This window comes from Somniosus microcephalus, unplaced genomic scaffold, assembly GCF_052327205.1.
Source record: "Somniosus microcephalus isolate GS21.2 unplaced genomic scaffold, FLI_Smic_1.0 unresolved_chr8, whole genome shotgun sequence".
Classification (NCBI taxonomy): Eukaryota; Metazoa; Chordata; class Chondrichthyes; order Squaliformes; family Somniosidae; genus Somniosus; species Somniosus microcephalus.
Genome location: NW_028225186.1, coordinates 20318635 through 20328290, shown reverse-complemented (window position 1 = coordinate 20328290; position 9656 = coordinate 20318635).

The window sequence follows — 9656 nt, the reverse complement described above, 5'->3', positions numbered from 1 at the left end:
CAAGCCAAGGTAAGGCGGCCGAATTCATTCCCATCCTGAATTCCGTCCCCAATGTGAATGACAAGTATTCAGTTACTCAGTTGCATGCTTGATTAATCATTTGTCGCTATGACCTCGACAACTCATTAACCAATGTTTCAGAAACTGCACAAAGGCCATTTGACTATCCCAACTCGTTTCCCCAAGCGGGAATGGAGCACCCCAAGCCCCGGTAAGGCGGCCGAATACATTCCCATCCAGAATTCCGTCCCCAATGTTAATGACAAGTATTCAGTTCATCAGTTGCCTCCTTGGTTCATCATTTGTCGCTCTGACCTCGACAACTCATTAACCAATGTTTCAGAAACTGCACAAAGGCCATTTGACTACCCCAACTCGGTTCCTCAAGCGGGAATGGAGCACCCCAAGCCCCGGTAAGGCGGCCGAATACATTCCCATCCAGAATTCCGTGCCCAATGTGAATGACAAGTATTCAGTTAATCGGTTGCCTCCTTGGTTAATCATTGTCGCTCTGACCTCGACAACTCATTTACCAGTGTTTCAGAAACTGCACAAAGGCCATTTGACCACCCCAACTCGGTTCCCCAAGCGGGAATGGAGCACCCCAAGCCACGGTAAGGCGGCCGAATACATTCCCATCCAGAATTCCGTCCCCAATGTGAATGACAAGTTTTCAGTTCGCCAGTTGCCTGCTTGGTTTTTCATTTGTCGCTCGGACCTCGACAACTCAGGAACCAGTGTTTCAGAAACTGCACAAAGGCCATTTGACGACCACAACTCGGTTCCCCAAGCGGGAATGGAGCACCCCAAGCCCCGGTAAGGCGGCCGAATACATTCCCATCCAGAATTACGTCCCCAATTTGAATGACAAGTCTTCAGTTAATCAGTTGCCTCCTTGATTAATCATTTGTCGCTCTGACCTCGACAACTCATTAACCAGTGTTTCAGAAACTGCACAAAGGCCATTAGACCACCCCAACTCGGTTCCCCAAGCGGGAATGGAGCACCCCAAGCCCCGGCAAGGCGGCCGAATACATTCCCATCCAGAATTCCGTCCCCAATGTGAATGACAAATATTCAGTTTATCAGTTGCCTGCTTGGTTAATCATTTGTCGCTCTGACCTCGACAACTCAGTAACCAGTGTTTCAGAAACTGCACAAAGGCCATTTGACGACCCCAACTCGGTTCCCCAAGCGGAAATGGAGAACCCCAAGCCCCGGTAAGGCGGCCGAATACATTCTCATCCAGAATTCCGTCCCCAATGTGAATGACAAGTATTCAGTGAATCAGTTGCCTCCTTGCTTAATCATTTGTCGCTCTGACCTCGACAACTCAATAACCAATGTTTCAGAAACTGCACAAAGTCCATTTGACGACCCCAACTCGGTTCCCCAAGCGGTAATGGAGCACCGCAAGCCCCGGTAAGGCGGCCGAATACATTCCCATCCAGAATTCCGTCCCCAATGTGAATGACAAGTTTTCAGTTAATCAGTTGCCTGCTTGGTTAATCATTTGTCGCTCTGACCTCGACAACTCATTAACCAATGTTTCAGAAACTGCACAAAGGCCATTTGACCAAGCCCCAGTAAGGCGGCCGAATGCATTCCCATCCAGAATTCCGTCCCCAATGAGAATGACAAGTATTCAGTTGATCACTTGCCTGCTTGGTAAATCATTTGTCGCTCTGACCTCGACAACTCATTAACCAGTGTTTCAGAAACTGCACAAAGGCCATTTGACCAAGCCCCAGTAAGGCGGCCGAATGCATTCCCATCCAGAATTCCGTCCCCAATGTGAATGACAAGTATTCAGTGACTCAGTTGCCTGCTTGGTTAATCATTTGTCGCTCTGACCTCGACAACTCATTAACCAGTGTTTCAGAAACTGCACAAAGGCCATTTGACCATCCAACTCGGTTCCCCAAGCGGGAATGGAGCACCCCAAGCCCCGGTAAGGCGGCCGAATACATTCCCATCTTGAATTCCGTCCCCAATGTGAATGACAAGTATTCAGTTACTCAGTTGCATGCTTGATGAATCATTTGTCGCTATGACCTCGACAACTCATTAACCAATGTTTCAGAAACTGCACAAAGGCCATTTGACGACCCCAACTCGGTTCCCCAAGCGGGAATGGAGCACCCCAAGCCCCGGTAAGGCGGCCGAATACATTCCCATCCAGAATTCCGTCCCCAATGTGAATGACAAGTATTCATTTATTCAGTTGCCTGCTTGGTCAATCAATTGTCGCTCAGACCTCGACAACTCATTAACCAGTGTTTCAGAAACTGCACAAAGGCCATTTGACGACCGCAACTCGGTTCCCCAAGCGGTAATGGAGCACCCCAAGCCCCGGTAAGGCGGCCGAATACATTCCCATCCATAATTCCGTCCCCAATGTGAATGACAAGTATTCAGTTCATCAGTTGCCTGCTTGGTTTATCATTTGTCGCTCTGACCTCGACAACTCATTAACCACTGTTTCAGAAAATGCACAAAGGCCATTTGACGACCACAACTCGGTTCCCCAAGCAGGAATGGAGCACCCAAGCCCCGGTAAGGCGGCCGAATACATTCCCATCCAGAATTCCGTCCCCAATGTGAATGACAATTATTCAGTTGCTCAGTTGCCTCCTTGGTTAATCATTTGTCGCTCTGACCACAACAACTCATTAAGCACTGTTTCAGAAACTGCACAAAGGCCATTTGACCACCCCAACCCGGTTCCCCAAGCGGGAATCGAGCACCCCAAGCCCCGGTAAGGCGGCCGAATACATTCCCATCCAGAATTCCGTCCCCAATGTGAATGACAAGTATTCAATTAATCAGTTGCCTGCTTGGTTAATCATTTGTCGCTCTGACATCGACAACTCATGAACCAGTGTTTCAGAAACAGCACAAAGGCCATTTGACCACCCCAACTCGGTTCCCCAAGCGGGAATGGAGCACCCCAAGCCCCGGTAAGGCGGCCGAATACATTCCCATCCAGAATTCCGTCCCCAATGTGAATGACAGGTATTCAGTTAATCAGTTGCCTCCTTGGTGAATCATTTGTCGCTCTGACCTCGACAACTCATTAATCAGTGTTTCAGAAACTGAACAAAGGCCTTTTGACCACCCCAACTCGGTTCCCCAAGCGGGAATGGAGCACCCCAAGCCCCGGTAAGGCGGCCGAACACATTCCCATCCAGAATTCCGTCCCCAATGTGAATGACAAGTATTCAGTTCATCAGTTGCCTGCGTGGTTAATCATTTGTCGCTCTGACCTCGACAACTCATTAACCACTGTTTCAGAAAATGCACAAAGGCCATTTGACGACCACAACTCGGTTCCCCAAGCAGGAATGGAGCACCCAAGCCCCGGTAAGGCGGCCGAATACATTCCCATCCAGAATTCCGTCCCCAATGTGAATGACAATTATTCAGTTGCTCAGTTGCCTCCTTGGTTAATCATTTGTCGCTCTGACCACAACAACTCATTAAGCACTGTTTCAGAAACTGCACAAAGGCCATTTGACCACCCCAACCCGGTTCCCCAAGCGGGAATCGAGCACCCCAAGCCCCGGTAAGGCGGCCGAATACATTCCCATCCAGAATTCCGTCCCCAATGTGAATGACAAGTATTCAATTAATCAGTTGCCTGCTTGGTTAATCATTTGTCGCTCTGACATCGACAACTCATGAACCAGTGTTTCAGAAACAGCACAAAGGCCATTTGACCACCCCAACTCGGTTCCCCAAGCGGGAATGGAGCACCCCAAGCCCCGGTAAGGCGGCCGAATACATTCCCATCCAGAATTCCGTCCCCAATGTGAATGACAGGTATTCAGTTAATCAGTTGCCTCCTTGGTGAATCATTTGTCGCTCTGACCTCGACAACTCATTAATCAGTGTTTCAGAAACTGAACAAAGGCCTTTTGACCACCCCAACTCGGTTCCCCAAGCGGGAATGGAGCACCCCAAGCCCCGGTAAGGCGGCCGAACACATTCCCATCCAGAATTCCGTCCCCAATGTGAATGACAAGTATTCAGTTCATCAGTTGCCTGCGTGGTTAATCATTTGTCGCTCTGACCTCGACAACTCATTAACCAATGTTTCAGAAACTGAACAAAGGCCATTTGACGACCACAACTCGATTCCCCAAGCAGGAATGGAGCACCCCAAGCCCCGGTAAGGCGGCCGAATACATTCCCATCCAGAATTCCGTCCCCAATGGGAATGACAAATATTCAGTTTATCATTTGCCTGCTTGGTTAAACATTTGTCGCTCTGACCTCGACAACTCATTCACCACTGTTTCAGAAACTGCACAAAGGCCATTTGACCACCCCAACTCGGTTCCCCAAGCGGGAATCGAGCACCCCAAGCCCCGGTAAGGCGGCCGAATACATTGCCATCCTGAATTCCGTCCCCAATGTGAATGACAAGTTTTCAGTTAATCAGTTGCCTCCTTGGTTTATCATTTGTCGCTCTGACCTCGACAACCCATTAACCAGTGCTTCAGAAACTGCACAAAGGCCATTTGAACACCCCAACTCGGTTCCCCAAGCGGGAATGGAGCACCCCAAGCCCCGGTAAGGTGGCCGAATACATTCCCATCCAGAATTCCATCCCCAATGTGAATGGCAAATATTCAGTTAATCAGTTGCCTGCGTGGTTAATCATTTGTCGCTCTGACCTCGACAACTCATTAACCAGTGTTTCAGAAAATGAACAAAGGCCATTTGACGACCACAACTCAATTCCCCAAGCAGGAATGGAGCACCCTAAGCCCCGGTAAGGCGGCCGAATACATTCCCATCCAGAATTCCGTCCCCAATGTGAATGACAATTATTCAGTTGCCTCCTTGGTTAATCATTTGTCGCTCTGACCTCGACAACTCATTAACCACTGTTTCAGAAACTGCACAAAGGCCATTTGACCACCCCAACTCGGTTCCCCAAGCAGGAATGGAGCACCCCAAGCCACGGAAAGGAGGCCGAATACATTCCCATCCAGAATTCCGTCCCCAATGTGAATGACAAGTTTTCAGTTAGCCAGTTGCCTGCTTGGTTAATCATTTGTCGCTCTGACCTCGACAACTCAGGAACCAATGTTTCAGAAACTGCACAAATGCCATTTGACGACCACAACTCGGTTCCCCAAGCGGGAATGGAGCACCCCAAGCCCCGGTAAGGCGGCCGAATACATTCCCATCCAGAATTCCGTCCCCAATGTTAATGACAAGTATTCATTTAATCAGTTGCCTCCTTGGTTAATCATTTGTCGCTCTGACCTCGACAACTCATTCACCAATGTTTCAGAAACTGCACAAAGGCCATTTGACTACTCCAACTCGGTTCCTCAAGCGGGAATGGAGCACCCCAAGCCCCGGTAAGGCGGCCGAATACATTCCCATTCAGAATTCCGTCCCCAATGTGAATGACAAGTATTCAGTTAATCGGTTGCCTCCTTGGTTAATCATTGTCGCTCTGACCTCGACAACTCATTAACCAGTGTTTCAGAAACTGCACAAAGGCCATTTGACCACCCCAACTCGGTTCCCCAAGCGGTAATGGAGCACCCCAAGCCCCGGTAAGGCGGCCGAATACATTCCCATCCAGAATTCCGTCCCCAATGTGAATGACAAGTGCTCAATTAATCAGTTGCCTGCTTGGTTAATCATTTGTCGCTATGACCTCGACAACTCATTAACCAGTGTTTCAGAAACTGCACAAAGGCCATTTGACGATCCCAACTCGGTTCCCCAAGCGGGAATGGAGCACCCCAAGCCCCGGTAAGGCAGCCGAATACATACCCATCCAGAATTCAGTCCCCAATGTGAATGACAATTATTCAGTTGATCAGTTGCCTCCTTGGTTTATCATTTGTCGCTCTGAACTCGACAACCCATTAACCAGTGCTTCAGAAACTGCACAAAGGCCATTTGACCACCCCAACTCGGTTCCCCAAGCGGGAAAGGAGCACCCCAAGCCCCGGTAAGGCGGCCGAATACATTCCCATCCAGAATTCCGTCCCCAATGTGAATGACAAGTATTCAGTTCATCAGTTGCCTGCGTGGTTAATCATTTGTCGCTCTGACCTCGACAACTCATTAACCAATGTTTCAGAAACTGAACAAAGGCCATTTGACGACCACAACTCGATTCCCCAAGCAGGAATGGAGCACCCCAAGCCCCGGTAAGGCGGCCGAATACATTCCCATCCAGAATTCCGTCCCCAATGGGAATGACAAATATTCAGTTTATCATTTGCCTGCTTGGTTAAACATTTGTCGCTCTGACCTCGACAACTCATTCACCACTGTTTCAGAAACTGCACAAAGGCCATTTGACCACCCCAACTCGGTTCCCCAAGCGGGAATCGAGCACCCCAAGCCCCGGTAAGGCGGCCGAATACATTGCCATCCTGAATTCCGTCCCCAATGTGAATGACAAGTTATCAGTTAATCAGTTGCCTCCTTGGTTTATCATTTGTCGCTCTGACCTCGACAACCCATTAACCAGTGCTTCAGAAACTGCACAAAGGCCATTTGAACACCCCAACTCGGTTCCCCAAGCGGGAATGGAGCACCCCAAGCCCCGGTAAGGCGGCCGAATACATTCCCATCCAGAATTCCATCCCCAATGTGAATGGCAAATATTCAGTTAATCAGTTGCCTGCGTGGTTAATCATTTGTCGCTCTGACCTCGACAACTCATTAACCAGTGTTTCAGAAAATGAACAAAGGCCATTTGACGACCACAACTCAATTCCCCAAGCAGGAATGGAGCACCCTAAGCCCCGGTAAGGCGGCCGAATACATTCCCATCCAGAATTCCGTCCCCAATGTGAATGACAATTATTCAGTTGCCTCCTTGGTTAATCATTTGTCGCTCTGACCTCGACAACTCATTAACCAGTGTTTCAGAAACTGCACAAAGGCCATTTGACAACCCCAACTCGGTTCCCCAAGCGGGAATGGAGCACCCCAAGCCCCGGTAAGGCGGCCGAATACATTCACATCCAGAATTCCGTCCCCAATGTGAATGACAAATATTCAGATTATGATTTGCTTGCTTGGTTAAACATTTGTCGCTCTGACCTCGACAACTCATTAACCAGTGTTTCAGAAACTGCACAAAGGCCATTTGACCACCCCAACTCGGTTCTCCAAGCGGGAATGGAGCACCCCAAGCCCCGGTAAGGCGGCCGAATACATTCCCATTCAGAATTCCGTCCCCAATGTGAATGACAAGTATTCAGTTAATCAGTTGCCTCCTTGGTGAATCATTTGTCGCTCTGACCTCGACAACTCATTAACCAATGTTTCAGAAACTGAAAAAAGGCCTTTTGACCACCCCAACACGGTTCCCCAAGCGGGAATGGAGCACCCCAAGCCCCGGTAAGGCGGCCGAACACATTCCCATCCAGAATTCCGTCCCCAATGTGAATGACAAGTATTCAGTTAATCGGTTGCCTCCTTGGTTAATCATTGTCGCTCTGACCTCGACAACTCATGAACCAGCGTTTCAGAAACTGCACAAAGGCCATTTGACCAACCCAACTCGGTTCCCCAAGCGGGAATGGAGCACCCCAAGCCCCAGTAAGGCGGCCGAATGCATTCCCATCCAGAATTCCGTCCCCAATGTGAATGACATGTATTCAGTTACTCAGTTGCCTGCTTGGTTAATCATTTGTCGCTCTGACCTCGACAACTCATTAACCAGTGTTTCAGAAACTGCACAAAGGCCATTTGACCATCCAACTCGGTTCCCCAAGCGGGAATGGAGCACCCCAAGCCCCGGTAAGGCGGCCGAATACATTCCCATCCTGAATTCCGTCCCCAATGTGAATGACAAGTATTCAGTTACTCAGTTGCATGCTTGATTAATCATTTGTCGCTATGACCTCGACAACTCATTAACCAATGTTTCAGAAACTGCACAAAGGCCATTTGACTATCCCAACTCGTTTCCCCAAGCGGGAATGGAGCACCCCAAGCCCCGGTAAGGCGGCCGAATACATTCCCATCCAGAATTCCGTCCCCAATGTTAATGACAAGTATTCAGTTCATCAGTTGCCTCCTTGGTTCATCATTTGTCGCTCTGACCTCGACAACTTATTAACCAATGTTTCAGAAACTGCACAAAGGCCATTTGACTACCCCAACTCGGTTCCTCAAGCGGGAATGGAGCACCCCAAGCCCCGGTAAGGCGGCCGAATACATTCCCATCCAGAATTCCGTGCCCAATGTGAATGACAAGTATTCAGTTAATCGGTTGCCTCCTTGGTTAATCATTGTCGCTCTGACCTCGACAACTCATTTACCAGTGTTTCAGAAACTGCACAAAGGCCATTTGACCACCCCAACTCGGTTCCCCAAGCGGGAATGGAGCACCCCAAGCCACGGTAAGGCGGCCGAATACATTCCCATCCAGAATTCCGTCCCCAATGTGAATGACAAGTTTTCAGTTCGCCAGTTGCCTGCTTGGTTTTTCATTTGTCGCTCGGACCTCGACAACTCAGGAACCAATGTTTCAGAAACTGCACAAAGGCCATTTGACGACCACAACTCGGTTCCCCAAGCGGGAATGGAGCACCCCAAGCCCCGGTAAGGCGGCCGAATACATTCCCATCCAGAATTCCGTCCCCAATTTGAATGACAAGTCTTCAGTTAATCAGTTGCCTCCTTGATTAATCATTTGTCGCTCTGACCTCGACAACTCATTAACCAGTGTTTCAGAAACTGCACAAAGGCCATTAGACCACCCCAACTCGGTTCCCCAAGCGGGAATGGAGCACCCCAAGCCCCGGCAAGGCGGCCGAATACATTCCCATCCAGAATTCCGTCCCCAATGTGAATGACAAATATTCAGTTAATCAGTTGCCTGCTTGGTTAATCATTTGTCGCTCTGACCTCGACAACTCAGTAACCAGTGTTTCAGAAACTGCACAAAGGCCATTTGACGACCCCAACTCGGTTCCCCAAGCGGAAATGGAGAACCCCAAGCCCCGGTAAGGCGGCCGAATACATTCCCATCCAAAATTCCGTCCCCAATGTGAATGACAAGTATTCAGTGAATCAGTTGCCTCCTTGCTTAATCATTTGTCGCTCTGACCTCGACAACTCAATAACCAATGTTTCAGAAACTGCACAAAGTCCATTTGACGACCCCAACTCGGTTCCCCAAGCGGGAATGGATCACCCCATGCCCCGGTAAGGCGGCCGAATACATTCCCATCCAGAATTCCGTCCCCAATGTGAATGACAAGTATTCAGTTGATCACTTGCCTGCTTGGTAAATCATTTGTCGCTCTGACCTCGACAACTCATTAACCAGTGTTTCAGAAACTGCACAAAGGCCATTTGACAACCACAACTCGGTTCCCCAAGCGGTAATGGAGCACCGCAAGCCCCGGTAAGGCGGCCGAATACATTCCCATCCAGAATTCTGTCCCCAATGTGAATGACAAGTATTCAGTTAATCAGTTGCCTGCTTGGTTAACCATTTGTCGCTCTGACCTCGACAACTCATTAACCAGTGTTTCAGAAACTGCACAAAGGCCATTTGACGACCCCAACTCGGTTCCCCAAGCGGGAATGGAGCACCCCAAGCCCCGGTAAGGCGGCCGAATACATTCCCATCCAGAATTCCGTCCCCAATGTGAATG